We start from the raw sequence: 15,848 nt of genomic DNA, 5'->3' as shown, positions 1-15,848 counted from the left end.
TCGACTAATTCTTACCCAAAGTGCGTGAGGATAATAGGATTCTCTTGTGAACTTATTTTGGTTATTTGACAATGTTCTAGAAAAAGGAGAGTTCAACCATGATTAAATATGAAGTTGTTTTTATATCATCAGAAATATAATTCTTTGATAAGGGGTGCCGAATCGAGTTACCTGTGGTTTAATTTGTGCTGCGTTATCTATAATAAAAGAGGAGGAACGCATATTATGAAAACATTTTTATGGTGAAACTAACACTAAGTCAAACACAAGTTTAAACTAGAATGGTGGGCTCACCTGTGTATTTTCATAGTCTCGCATACATGATTGGAAACCTGAATTTAAACACAAAAAATCGCCCATCAGTTTGTTATTCTGTTTGGGGATCTTAATAAGTGGAAAGCAAGTTTACGCTTTTACCTGCGAGCCTTGGGTTTAAGATTTCGGTCTCGCTTCTGTTTCCGTTCACGATACTAAAAAACGAAAGAAATAACCTATTATATAGCCTGCTATTACGGCTGTCATTAAGCGTATACGGTATTTTTAACTACGCTTACCGTTCGACTTCAATTCCTGTCCAAACGGACTACCGACATCTAGCTCGCCGCCCGGGAACTGGACGGTTACCGCGAGTCTTTCTTTCATTTTAGCTTTCATGTTGTCAAAAGCATAGAAATAGACAACAGATATTCCACAGTGCACGCCTGTAGTGGAGTCTTCTCTCTTATTCAAATCTAACAACTTTATGTAGCTCAATGTGAGTTTTTTATTGTAAGGCGTATAAACATTGAAAGCCAATCCTGAACTATGATCAGCCCTTTAGTGAATTTCTCTTTCAGATCGTAAATGACAACCTGAAGGGCAGACATATTTACGGGAGGTCAATAGTATGAGAAAAGCAATCTTTCCCTTAAAATATGCGCGATTATTTGTCAGAGCGATGCTATTTTCAAAATCTCTGTTGGTTTTATTAATGGGAGATTTTCTAACGCATTTAATTACAAGGATGTGATTTTTTGCTTTGGTCTTATTTTTTCACAAATCAACGTTGCACTTGCAACGTCGTGAATCAAGAAGAGTACTCAGATTTTTTGTTATTATAGATATGGGGGTGATTCATTTTAGCTTTTAACCCCTGTGGTGAGAAAAATTATTTTAGATGAAGTAACCTCTCCACACAATATTCCTCCTTAACATCAGTACCATTTCTCAAGCAAGTTAGAAAACAGCCCTGCCTATATACAATCTATACATGCGCTAATTTCTGTTGATGGTGCTGCCTATATTACAATCTATACGCAGTGCGTTGATTTAAATGACAATCTTATATGACGACATATTTTTGACGGTATTGAATGGTGTCATGTACATGTCTATCACTGTGTATTAAGATTACTATAGGTGTGTATCGACCTTAAAGGAAGCATACCATTTCCATCTTGTCATTTAGTCCATTAGGGACTAGTGTCTGTAATTTTCGTATCCAGAAAGCTTCTCTTTGTAGGAGGATTTTAGAATTATCTACTCCTAATCTTTGTGGCACTAATTCAATGATCTGAAAGCGAAGTTGAGCTATAGTGTGGTTTTTTTCAATCCAATGTTGCGCCAACGGCGACGTATGGCTTCTGTTGCGTATTCGACTTTTATGTTCAGAGAGTCTTAATTTTAACTTTCTGTCGGTCTTCCCAATGTATAGTAGCCCACACTGGCATTTAATCGAATAGACCACGTGTTCTGAGTCGCAATTAGTTGTGTGTCTCAGCCTTATTTTTTCACCAGTACGTGGATGCAATAGGATGTTTCCTGGTATTGCATTGTTGCAGTTTTTACAATTAAAACACCGAATTGTTCCTTAGTAAACTGATTCTTGTTGTGAAATTTCCTTCATTGGTTTGCCTAAAAGTTCTTTCAAATTTTGGGCTCTTTTGTATGCGAATAGTGGCCTCTCTTCAAATAGTGTACCAAAGTCCTTTTCAGCTAGTAAGATTTCCCATCTTTTTAAGATTACTCTCTTTATATCCCTAGATGTAGTTGAGTATTTAGACACAAAAACCATTCTTGTGCTTGACGTTTTTGGTTTCTTTTTCAAGAGTTCTGTCCGCGGTATTGTCTTGATTTTTTCTAGGTGTGCCTCAAGTAATTTTTTGGGGTAACCTCTGTCCAGGTATCTCTGCTTTTGTTCATCCAGACTCTTATCACATTGTTCTGCGTTTGAATATATTCGTTTAATCCTCATGAACTGTGATACGGGCAAATTGTTTATCAGATTTGCCGGGTGAAAACTGCTGTATAATAGAGCCGTGTTCTTGTCTGTTTCCTTCTTGTACAATTTTGTTTGAATGCAATTATTCCTGATTTCTACGAGAACATCAAGAAAGGGTAACACTGTTTTGCTTACATTGTGTGTAAACTGGATTCTTGGATCAACTAAGTTCAGGCTGTTAATGTTGTTCAGTAGTTCAGATGTTGGACGATTCCATATTATGAATATGTCATCTATAAAGCGTCTATAATAGACTAAGCCTTGCTGCCAAGTCGGGTCTTCCAGAATGTATTTGAGCTCGAATTTTGCCATGTAGATGTTGGCATATATACATGCCCCCGGAAATCCCATTGCTGTGCCTGTTAGCTGATTGTAGTATTTGTCTTGCCAAAGAAAGTAACTGTTAAGGAGACAAAATTCCAATAGTTGTAGTAACAACATTTTTAGCTCCTCTGGCTTATCTGTTCTTAGTAGGGCCAACTCCATGGCTTCTATCCCTTGCTTATGCGGAATTGACGTATACAAAGCGGTGACGTCTATAGTGCAAAGTGTCCATTCCGTACATCCTGCTGTTGTAATGTCTGCAAGGCTTCTAAGGAAGTCTGATGTGTTCTGTAAATAGGTTGGCCATTCTTGAATGAACGACTGCATGTGTGCATCAATGAGGATTCCAAGATTTTCAAAAATTGATGAGCACCCTGATACTATTGGCTTGAAAGGAGGGTTGTTGATATCTTTATGCACCTTAGGCAAAAAATAGATTTTCGGTCTTCTTGGGTATATTTGCTTAAGATACCGTTTAGTAGAGTTGTCAATCCAAGCTAATTCCTCAGCTTTATTGAGTATAATTTCCAAATTTTGAGAGATGCTAGTAGTTGGGTCTTGTTCTAACTGAGCATAAGTGTTTGTATCCTTTACATGTTCATACATGTTCACTGGTTAGAGGCGGCAGACCCGAGAGCAGAGGACGGCCTGGGACCAGGGTTCGATTCCCGGCGCGGCAGGTTTCTGGACCAGGGTCAGCGGACTCGATAATTCTCTCGCCTCGGTGCCCACTCTGATCAGCGATCACACTCGGCAACTCTGGGCATTAGCTTGCCTCATCTTCACTAACGGCCCCACCAGACCGCCGGGGATGCCTGGTCTCACCCTGGAGATACCCATTAAGGGACCATCTCTCAGGGAAGCCAGGAAGGGTTTCGCAGCGGTCGAAGCGCCTTGGGACCCTATGGGTAAGTAGTGCGCTATATAAATGCCTATACATTTACATTTACATTTACATCCCCTTTTCGTTTGTAGAAGTCTGCATCCATTATTACAAGTCCTCCACCCTTGTCTGCTTTTTGAATCATTATGGTATCATTTTTTGCAAGCCGCTGCAGGGCACTGTATTCTCCTCTTGTCAAGTTACTGAGTTTCCTTTTATAGTGGATCTTACTCAGATCTGCTTTTACCAGAATTTCAAAGGTATCCAAACTCTTGTGGGATATGGGTGCAATGAAACTGCTTTTTGGTTTAAATTGTTTGTTCGTTTCGTCTAATACATCAGTTGGGTTCAAAGCTGTAAAAAAATGTTTTAACCTCAGGACTCTCATAAATTTGAAAAAAGATACTTCTGTCTCCAATTCATTTGTCTGATATGTTCTAACGAAGGAGATTCCTTTGTTCAATAATTTTTCTTCAAAATTAGACAATGGATAACTTGAGATATTGATTACGAGTTTTTGGTCTGACTCCTTAGTCCCGTCTTCTTTGATTGTTCCTTCTCTTTCTCCTTTTCTTTTTCCTTGTCCTCTTCTCGTCTTTTGTCTCCTACTTGTGTTATTGGTAAATCCGGTGGTTAGCTCGGTGGTAGATCCTTGTCTAAAAAAATATTTGACGATGTTCCAGGTGTGGTGTTAGTCGAATCAGAAACCTGAGCTCCTATTTTCTGAAATTGTTGAGCTATAGGTTGTCTTGTGGTGCTTAGCTCGCTGTCTGAAACCACGCTTTCGTCTGAAGAAGCTGGCTGTTGTTTCTTGCCAGTGAATCTCCTTTTTGCATAGACTTCCGCCCAGGTGTATGCTTCCTTCAGCTTATAATCGATAGTATCACGCTTGAATTTGCGTTGTTTTGTTTCTTGTAGCTCCTTTCCATATTTTTCTAACCGTATGTTAGTATCTTCCAGGATTTTAGCCCAATGATCTTCCTCTAATCTTTCTGACAATTCACGTTTTATGTTGAAGATTTCTTCTTCTAGATCCCGTATGGTTTTTGCAAGTTCTTCTATTAGCAACAAAATTAGATCCAAGGAACACTTGTTTAAAATCTCAAACCATTTTTCCATGAATTTCGGGTTGTTGTTCAATCTGTATAGCATAGGTCGAATGGCTAGTCTAAGACCTCTAGGGATCCTTTTCACCCGGTGATATTGAATTAAAGTTGTTGCGTGTAGTCGTTGATTCAACTCCCGTCTGGTTAAGTATTCCAGTTGTTTTAATTGCTGTGTCACAGATCCTCCTTGAGTATCAAATGTTTTGGCCTCCTTAATAAGTTTGTACATTTGACTGGCTTCATCTGCTGTATAAGCTTTGGTATTTGCACGATTCTCCGTTATTGACGCAATTGAGTCAAAAGACATTTTCAGTTTGGTGCTGGTTCCCTTTGGTTGCAGTAAGAATATATATAATGAATGAGGAAGGGCCCTGCACTTGGTTTCAACTGCTTGTATGAACCTACTGTTTCGATACGTGTGCTGTACTAGATTAGTGCCTGCCCACTTGAGTAAAATCTGAATAAGGCCTGGTGCAATAAATCACCAGGACTCTAGTACGCACTACAAAAAATTAATTTTCCTTTTATACCGTTATTTTTATTTTCATCAGTGTTTCAACATCATGAGCATATCACATTTGCATTTTTACTTCATACATTTTTAGTTGTGAGATCAGTAATTATTTCATTGTTTCAACATTATAAATGCAATCAAACAACAAAGTTTCCAAAACACAAAATATAGAAAAAACCCAATGCATTTCGGGGCATTTGCCCCTTTGTCGGGGGTCTGTTGAAAAGCGATACAAACAAGGAGAATGTTACTTTCTTTACTTATAAGAGTGCCTAATTCAAAGTCTTTAGTTACTCGACTAATTCTTACCCAAAGTGCGTGAGGATAATAGGATTCTCTTGTGAGCTTATTTTGGTTATTTGACAATGTTCTAGAAAAAGGAGAGTTCAACCATGATTAAATATGAAGTTGTTTTTATATCATCAGAAATATAATTCTTTGATAAGGGGTGCCGAATCGAGTTACCTGTGGTTTAATTTGTGCTGCGTTATCTATAATAAAAGAGGAGGAACGCATATTATGAAAACATTTTTATGGTGAAACCAACACTAAGTCAAACGCGAATTTAAACTAGAATGGTGGGCTCACCTGTGTATTTTCATAGTCTCGCATACATGATTGGAAACCTGAATTTAAACACAAAAAATCGCCCATCAGTTTGTTATTCTGTTTGGGGATCTTAATAAGTGGAAAGCAAGCTTACGCTTTTACCTGCGAGCCTTGGGTTTAAGATTTCGGGACTAAGGAGTCAGACCAAAAACTCGTAATCAATATCTCAAGTTATCCATTGTCTAACTTTGAAGAAAAACTATTGAACATAGGAATCTCCTTTGTTAGAACATATCAGACAAATGAATTGAAGACAGAAGTATCTTTTTTCAAATTTATGAGAGTCCTGAGGTTAAAACATTTTTTTACAGTTTTGAACCCAACTGATGTATTAGACGAAACAAACAAACAATTTAAACCAAAAAGCAGTTTCATGGCACCCATATCCCACAAGAGTTTGGATACCTTTGAAATTCTGGTAAAAGCAGATCTGAGTAAGATCCACTATAAAAGGAAACTCAGTAACTTGACAAGAGCAGAATACAGTGCCCTGCAGCGGCTTGCAAAAAATGATACCATAATGATTCAAAAAGCAGACAAGGGTGGAGGACTTGTAATAATGGATGCAGACTTCTACAAACGAAAAGGGGATGAACATGTAAATGTAAATGTAGGTATACTTATATAGCGCGACCTGTCACCACAAAGGGCATCCTGGCGCTTGCCTAGGGAACCCATCCTGGTATTCCCCTGTGAGAGGCCCCGGCAGGGTATCCACAAGGTGAAAGCCAGGCATCCCGCCGCGAGGGGCCGTTGTGGAGATTAAGCAAGCTATTGCCCAGAGTCGCAGAGCGTGAACCTGTGAGTCGAGAAGGCACCGGAGCGAGAATTATCGAGACCGTGGAATTTTTAGCCCAAGACCCGCCGAGGCGGGGAATTGAACCCTGGTCCAGGGCCGATCTCAGCTTCCGGGTCTGCCGCCTCTAACCCCTGAGCCACACTTCTCCACAAGGATACAAACACTTATGCTCAGTTAGAACAAGACCCAACTACTAGCATCTCTCAAAATTTGGAAATTATACTCAATAAAGCTGAGGAATTAGCTTGGATTGACAACTCTACTAAACGGTATCTTAAGCAAATATACCCAAGACGACCGAAAATCTATTTTTTGCCTAAGGTGCATAAAGATATCAACAACCCTCCTTTCAGGCCAATAGTATCAGGGTGCTCATCGATTTTTGAAAATCTTGGAATCTTCATTGATGCACACATGCAGTCGTTCATTCAAGAATGGCCAACCTATTTACAGGACACGTCAGACTTCCTTAGAAGCCTTGCAGACATTACAACAGCAGGATGTACGGAATGGACACTTTGCACTATAGACGTCACCGCTTTGTATACGTCAATTCCGCATAAGCAAGGGATAGAAGCCATGGAGTGGGCCCTACTAAGAACAGATAAGCCAGAAGAGCTAAAAATGTTGTTACTACAACTATTGGAATTTTGTCTCCTTAACAGTTACTTTCTTTGGCAAGACAAATACTACAATCAGCTAACAGGCACAGCAATGGGATTTCCGGGGGCATGTATATATGCCAACATCTACATGGCAAAATTCGAGCTCGAATACATTCTGGAAGACCCGACTTGGCAGCAAGGCTTAGTCTATTATAGACGCTTTATAGATGACATATTCATAATATGGAATCGTCCAACATCTGAACTACTGAACAACATTAACAGCCTGAACTTAGTTGATCCAAGAATCCAGTTTACACACAATGTAAGCAAAACAGTGTTACCCTTTCGTGATGTAGAAATCAGGAATAATTGCATTCAAACAAAATTGTACAAGAAGGAAACAGACAAGAACACAGCTCTATTATACAGCAGTTTTCACCCCACAAATCTGATAAACAATTTGCCCGTATCACAGTTTATGAGGATTAAACGAATATCTTCAAACGCAGAACAATGTGATAAGAGTCTGGATGAACAAAAGCAGAGATACCTGGACAGAGGTTACCCCAAAAAATTACTTGAGGCACACCTGGAAAAAATCAAGACAATACCGCGGACAGAACTCTTGAAAAAGAAACCAAAAACGTCAAGCACAAGAATGGTTTTTGTGTCTAAATACTCAACTGCATCTAGGGATATAAAGAGAGCAGTCTTTAAAAGATGGGAAATCTTTCTAGCTGAAAAGGACTTTGGTACACTATTTGAAGAGAGGCCACTATTCGCATACAAAAGAGCCCGAAATTTGAAAGAACTTTTAAGCAAACCAATGAAGGAAATTTCACAACAAGAATCAGTTTACAAAGGAACAATTCAGTGTTTTAATTGTAAAAACTGCAACAATGCAATACCAGGAAACATCCTATTGCATCCACGTACTGGTGAAAAAATAATGCTGAGACACACAACTAATTGCGACTCAGAACACGTGGTCTACTCGATTAAATACCTGTGTGGGCTACTATACATTGGGAAGACCGACAGAAAGTTAAAATTAAGACTCTCTGAGCATAAAAGTCGAATACCCAACAGAAGCCATACGTCGCCGTTGGCGCAACATTGGATTGAAAAAAAACACACTATAGCTCAACTTCGCTTTCAGATCATTGAATTAGTGCCACAAAGATTAGGAGTAGATAATTCTAAAATCCTCCTACAAAGAGAAGCTTTCTGGATACGAAAATTACAGACATTAGTCCCTAATGTACTAAATGACAAGATGGAAATGGTATGCTTCCTTTAAGGTCGATACACACCTATAGTAATCTTAATACACAGTGATAGACATGTACATGACACCATTCAATACCGTCAAAAATATGTAGTCATATAAGATTGTCATTTAAATCAACGCACTGCGTATAGATTGTAATATAGGCAGCACCATCAACAGAAATTAGCACATGTATAGATTGTATATAGGCAGGGCTGTTTTCTAACTTGTTTGAGAAATGGTACTGATGTTAAGGAGGAATATTGTGTGGAGAGGTTACTTCATCTAAAATAATTTTTCTCACCACAGGGGTTAAAAGCTAAAATGAATCACCCCCATATCTATAATAACAAAAAATCTGAGTACTCTTCTTGATTCACGACATTGCAAGTGCAACGTTGATTTGTGAAAAAATAAGACCAAAGCAAAAAATCACATCCTTGTAATTAAATGCGTTAGAAAATCTCCCATTAATAAAACCAACAGAGATTTTGAAAATAGCATTGCTCTGACAAATAATCGCGCATATTTTAAGGGAAAGATCGCTTTTCTCATACTATTGACCTCCCGTAAATATGTCTGCCCTTCAGGTTGTCATTGACGATCTGAAAGAGAAATTCACTAAAGGGCTGATCATAGTTCAGGATTGGCTTTCAATGTTTATAAGCCTTACGATAAAAAACTCACATTGAGCTACATAAAGTTGTTAGATTTGAATAAGAGAGAAGACTCCACTACAGACGTGCACTGTGGAATATTTGTTGTCTATTTCTATGCTTTTTTCACAACATGAAAGCTAAAATGAAAGAAGGACTCGCGGTAACCGTCCAGTTCCCGGGAGGCGAGCTAGATGTCGGTAATCCGTTTGGACAGGAATTGAAGTCGAACGGTAAGCTTAGTTAAAAATACCGTATACGCTTAATGACAGCCGTAATAGAAGGCTATATAATAGGTTATTTCTTTCGTTTTTTAGTATCGTGAACGGAAACAGAAGCGAGACCGAAATCTTAAACCCAAGGCTCGCAGGTAAAAGCATAAACTTGCTTGCTTTCCACTTATTAAGATCCCCAAACAGAATAACAAACTGATGGGCGATTTTTTGTGTTTAAATTCAGGTTTCCAATCATGTATGCGAGACTATGAAAATACACTGGTGAGCCCACCATTCTAGTTTAAACTCGCATTTGACTTAGTGTTGGTTTCACCATAAAAATGTTTTCATAATATGCGTTCCTCCTCTTTTATTATAGATAACGCAGCACAAATTAAACCACAGGTAACTCGATTCGGCACCCCTTATCAAAGAATTATATTTCTGATGATATAAAAACAACTTCATATTTAATCATGGTTGAACTCTCCTTTTTCTAGAACATTGTCAAATAACCAAAATAAGCTCACAAGAGAATCCTATTATCCTCACGCACTTTGGGTAAGAATTAGTCGAGTAACTAAAGACTTTGAATTAGGCACTCTCATAAGTAAAGAAAGTAACATTCTCCTTGTTTGTATCTCTTTTCAACAGACCCCCGACAAAGGGGCAAATGCCCCGAAATGCATTGGGTTTTTTCTATATTTTGCGTTTTGGAAACTTTGTTGTTTGATTGCATTTATAATGTTGAAACAATGAAATAATTACTGATCTCACAAGTAAAAATGTATGAAGTAAAAATGCAAATGTGATATGCTCATGATGTTGAAACACTGATGAAAATAAAAATAACGGTATAAAAGGAAAATTAATTTTTTGTAGTGCGTACTAGAGTCCTGGTGATTTATTGCACCAGGCCTTATTCAGACAAGTGTCTATTAGGCCAGTTTTTGTGATTGCTGACATGACCTGAGTAATAAGGGGTGACCAGAGTTCTGGATTATGTGCAAAGATATCTAGAGGGACCCCGTCCGGTCCGGGAGCTTTACCAGTTTTTGAAGATGACAACGCAGTAATGACCTAGTTGTGATCGAAAAGAAGGTCAATAGGAAATATGGGTCCCACAGGGGGGTCACCCATTAAACATACCTCACCACTAGTAACCTCTGAGGGACCACTGAAAATCTTTGAAAAATGGGCCACCCACTCATCTGCTGTCACTGCCACATCTAGGTGCTGGGAAGATGAGGCATCTAACAGAAAAGGAGATTTTACTGTACGCCAGAACAATGAACTGTCTTTACGTAGGCAGCTCTCGTGTAGTTGGGCCCACAAGTTCTTCTTAATTTCTTTTCTGCGATTTTTAAGCGCTTGGTTAAAAACCTTTCTAAGTTTAGTGATTTCAGCACGATCTCTGATGTGCTTATGAACCGCTATTTTAAAGTTAGTTAGGGCAATACGACAGGTGGAGTCAAACCAGCCTTTAATTTCTGGGTTTCTGGGGTTTTGATTACGAAATAATTCGTCTCGTATAATTTTGATGATTTCCAGGAAGCTGCTTAAAATCAGCTGGGGAGAAGAGTCTAGTGCTAGACAATTGTTCATCCATGGAAGAGCTCTGTTTACCACTTTACTAGTAATTGCTTCTGGGTCAATTTTGGACCATTTTACAGAGAAGCCATTTATTCTGTCCATAGACAGTGATTGTTGATTCAGTAAACTGGCCCTGGATAAGTGAGGTAAAGGATTTTTAAGTAGTAGACTGATACTAATGGGAAAATGGTCACTAGAAATATCAGAGTCTGTATTAAAAGTTTTAAGTTGACCCTTTGTTGTCTGGGAACATAGAATATAATCGATGATACTTGAAAGACCCCTACCATGAAAAGTTGGCAAAAAATCAACGGGTGGATCTACAAGGTCATTCGCATATTCCAGCTCCAAGGAAAACAAGCAATCATTTAGGCAGTTTCCTAGCTTCGTGTGTGTAAAGTGGGTCATAGGGCAACTGTTTTCATCCTGGAGACCACAGGTAGAGTTCTTATAGTTGTTACATAACGGTGCATTAAAGTCTCCCCCCCAGATCGCATAAGAGGTAGGGGTGATAAGCTTATTCCGCTGTTCCATTAAGAAAGATGTAATCTCAGTTAGAGTGTTAACACAATCATTAGGGTGGAGGTTATTATAGAAATTAACCAAGAAATACAACGTACATTGATTGAGTAGGACCTTTAAAATCTGAAAATTCTCACCAGACAATAGGACAGTTATATCCATTGCTGAAAAATTGTTTGAAGTATATACTGCAAGACCACCTTTAGGTCTGCCAAAAAATTTGGAGCTAGCTGGGACGTGGTATGTTTTATAGCCTAAGATGTGTATAGGTTCAATGGACCAAGTTTACTGAAAGCATACTATTTGATGTGCGCTAACTACGTCTGACCATGATTTATGTTTTGTCTTGGAACGGAGACCAGCAACATTCCAAAACAAAACTGGTAGCGTCAGAGATGAGTTTGTCAGGACAGTGATTTCAGAGGAAACGTTGCATGGTCTTGTGTCAGGCAGGGGGTACAGATCGTGCAACGGGATTGTATATAGCATTTTAACGGGATCATTGGGGATAGATGGAGTCACACAAGGTAAACCTACTTCTGCTGCACTCACAAAGGCTATCTTCCCCACATTACCAGGTGGCTCATTTAGTTCATTTATGTTGGCATGGGACTGTCGGGGATCAAGAGTTAGTTCTGGGGTGGAAGTAGGTGTTGTTTGATGTAAAACCTTTGTCGAATTGAGGGCTATACTTAGACAGGAGGCTCTTACAGATTTTACAGGAGATGATAGGGTTTTGTGTCTCATAGGCAATAGGCCCTTATGTCCCTGACCAGTACGCAATGGTGATCAGTCAACCATTTCTAGGCAATTAAATCTATTTGCGACTGGTACTCCTCTCCAACCTATAAAGGGGGCTGTGTCTCTACCACCATATCCTGACCAGTTAACCCAGTCTCTTCGCCTGTCCCAATTTCCTACGTGGGTCCAGTTCCAAGGTGAGCTTTCATTATGGTGAGGTGTTGGTGGGTAGAAGTAGGCGAGTCTTTTTGTATCAACCCCGTCATTAGCTGCTTGCGTACCCCAGGAGCAAATGTGCTCAACTGTGAATGGATCGTCAAAGTTGACTATGACGCAGTCACCGGGGATTCTTTTCGGCTCGTTGCCTATCCATGGGACCCTGCAGACCGTTGAAACTCTGCTTGTAGAGTACGGTGGTAAAGGTCTGTTAGTGGATAACCAATGCAGCACCTTATTTTTTAGAGACCATTCTGGTTCCTCCGCGTTGGCACTCAGCTCGGGAACCCCGGCCATAATTACCACAAAGGGACTTGCTTCTGGTGGCAAATGTATTGGGTGCCCACCCCTCCCCCTCGGTCTGATGTTGGTAGTTTTTACTCCTGAAGGCTTGGTCAGGCTTCAAAGTGTTAGGGGGGGCTGGAGTTTTGGATGACTCTGAAATTTTTGTTGTCACTGGGGTTTTCTTCCCCCCTACAGGTGGGGGCTTCGATTTTACAGTTATTACGTCAGCGGGGGTTGTTGTGGCTTGCACCCCTACCTTATGGGTTTTGATATTCACTATTGGTCCCCCTGATTGAACCGATCCCTCCCCCTTGGGGGAATTTGAAGTTGTAGTCAGGGCGGCTATCTGCTTTTCTATCTTAGTGAGGGACAGTTCGATAGGATGCAGATAAATTTTGACTAATTCTCCTAATCTGATTAAGATTTGGTTGTTTATCCCACGCACTTTGCACCCTCCACCCGTGTTGCTATTTACACTAAGATTTGCAGTATTCATGAAGAGATTAATAATTTCAATAGGTGTAGTGATTAGCTCTCTCAGTGATGGACTAACTTGTCCTACTGTATGAATTGTAGGTAGGTCTTTGTGCTTAAGATGTTTCTTAGGGTGTTTAGCTTTATACGATTTCTTTTGGGTTTTTTGTTTAGGAATAGCGCCCTCCCTCAAACCCCTGCTAGGAGCTAAACTAGGGTCCTCCCGAGTCGGGCTTGCAAAGTGGACGGGGGTTTTTTCTAGCATCATTGATGATTGCGAGTCCGACAGCTCAAGGGAAGCCGACAAGTCAACCATACTTGGCACTGTGTGTGTTTCTGCATGGATTTCTGCATGCAATTCCAATAAAGGCCCGACTTCCCGAGGCTGAGTGGGTGTGTTGGTTGCGGCTAGGGAACCCAACGAGGATCGTTTGGCCAGGTCCAAATCCATCGATACCCTTCGTTCGAGTAGGATTATGCCCTGGTCGAATGCCTCGCTAGCCCTAGTTATATATTGGTCAATTGGGCCAGTTAGAAGTGCAGTTCCCTGTGCAGTTTTGCTCCTGCTACCTCTAGTAGACATGATTGGTAAGTAGCGGGTATCAGGGTTATAACTATAAAGGGGAGGCAGAGGATAATATATAACCAATAGTGAACAGACTGGATAATGTCAAAAAAGCAGATGTAAAAGGGGTGGGCCAGTCCAGTCTTACCCAGTCTTTAACGGGCTTAAATGGGCCCAGGCTTCGCCCGGCGTCCCGCAAGGCGGGGCTGACGCTGGTTTTAAGCGCCTCCAGGCGCGGTTTCAGCCGTAGCAGCCCGCATGGGCCGGTGGGAAGTGTAGTTCCCTGCCCCGCTCTCCACTCGGCGGCTGCACTTGACAAGCGAGCGGCGGAAGGCAGGCAGGGCTCTCTGACGGCTGATTGCGGGTCCGCGTCAAGTGGGTAAGTCCCCAGCAAAATTGGCAGGCTTTGTGGCGGTCAAACAAGTTAATGAACTGCAGAAATATCCCCCCCTTGTCAGGGGCTGACGCTGGTTTTAAGCGCCTCCTGGCGCGGTTTCAGCCGTAGCAGCCCGCATGGGCCGATGGGAAGTGTAGTTCCCTGCCCCGCTCTCCACTCGGCGACTGCACTTGACGAGCGAGCGGCGGGAGGCAGGCAGGGCTCTCCGACGGCTGATTGCGGGTCCCCGTCAAGTGGGTAAGTCCCCAGCAAAATTGGCAGGCTTTGTGGCGGTCAAACAAGTTAATGAACTGCAGAAAGATCCCCTAAGATTTGCTTAGTATTTGTCAACATACTTTTCATGCCTGTCATATTAATATTTTTAAAGTAAAAACTTTCTGGGTTTGTAACATTAAAACCTGAAAATATGGACATTTTCTTACAAATGTTTTAGAACTACCTTTTGGAGGTGTTGGACAATGTTCCCATTGATTATAAGTTAAAACATTTCTAGGGTTTGCAGATTTGTGCAAGTAATGATGACCAAAATGATTAAAACAATACATTTCTTCATAATTAGATGAACCTTCTAAGTGTTCATGTTTTCTAAATGTTGCTGACATTTTCTAAGTCTGCCATCATGTTATTGACAGTTTCAAAGTCCCAATCATCAGAAAATGTGCTGGATGAAACAAAATCACTGAAGGAAACCTTAAATTGGTGTGGAATTTTCAGCAGCTCGACAGGGCCATAAATGTCATAATCAGTTCTATCCCATGCTAATGCACCAGGTAGAGGAACCGCTGTGATGTTCACTGATGACAGGTCTCGTTGTTCACGATGAGATGGTTTGTTTGGCTTCAGGAGCAAGTTGATGTTCTTACTTTCTGTGTCCATTTTAATGTGTTTTCCAACTATCAGCCTTCCCAAACTTAAAACGAGAATGAGCCATAGTAGAAGATAAAAGACACCTAATCCAATCCAAAATTCAACCCATGGTGATACCAGATATGTATTTGTAAGCTGATGAAAAAGTTCTGTTACTTGTTCCTTGAATGTTTTCTTTGTTGGCGTTGTTTCAGGCTCACTGGGATCCTCATGTGTCGTCTGGTTTGGAGACAGGAAACAAAGGATTGTTCATTGACGAGGTGCATGTTTCAATCACCCCTTGGTATTCAAGTTGATCTAAGTTCTCCCTGACCTGTTTTTTAGCTTCTTGCTTTACTGGATACTGCCTCTGAGCAGTAGATTGATTTTTTAACTGGATTTTATGGTGAGGAGAGTCCTCATTCCATCCCACATGATTTTTATATAATGCTGGAGCCTGGGCCACAGCCCATTTTCTGGCACAGGTGTATTTTTTATGAATGGAATATGATTAGAGAAGGTTGGCATAATGATCTCTTCACCATGTGGGCACTCCCTGACAAATTCAGGTGGCCAGTCTTTTTCAGCCAGAAGAATTTCATAAGCCTTGGATAATATTTTCCCAAAAGAGTGCTTTTATTTTCCTTGTTATGTCCCCCTCTATCCGGAGTGTTACTTCATATAACTTGTGGGGTACACTAACCCTGGTGTCGGCAGTTTCAACCTGAATGTATTCATTCAGAATCACTGTCTCCAGATGATCTTTCAGGATCCTTCCAGCTATGTGACCTCTGCTGCGCTGTCCAGCATTGTCTGGGCCCACTTCCCATTCTTGAGTTGTGTCCTCAAGATCCTCGGCATGTCTGATTTTAATATTTTCTACCTTCTTTTTGGAGAATTGAGTTTTCTTATTTTTTGGAATGTTTTGATCGTCTTTGGACTTCATGCGTTCTTCTTTGTGTTCT

Source organism: Lissotriton vulgaris, chromosome 10, assembly GCF_964263255.1.
Source record: "Lissotriton vulgaris chromosome 10, aLisVul1.2, whole genome shotgun sequence".
NCBI lineage: Eukaryota > Metazoa > Chordata > Amphibia > Caudata > Salamandridae > Lissotriton > Lissotriton vulgaris.
Note: the sequence above shows the minus strand (reverse complement) of the source record.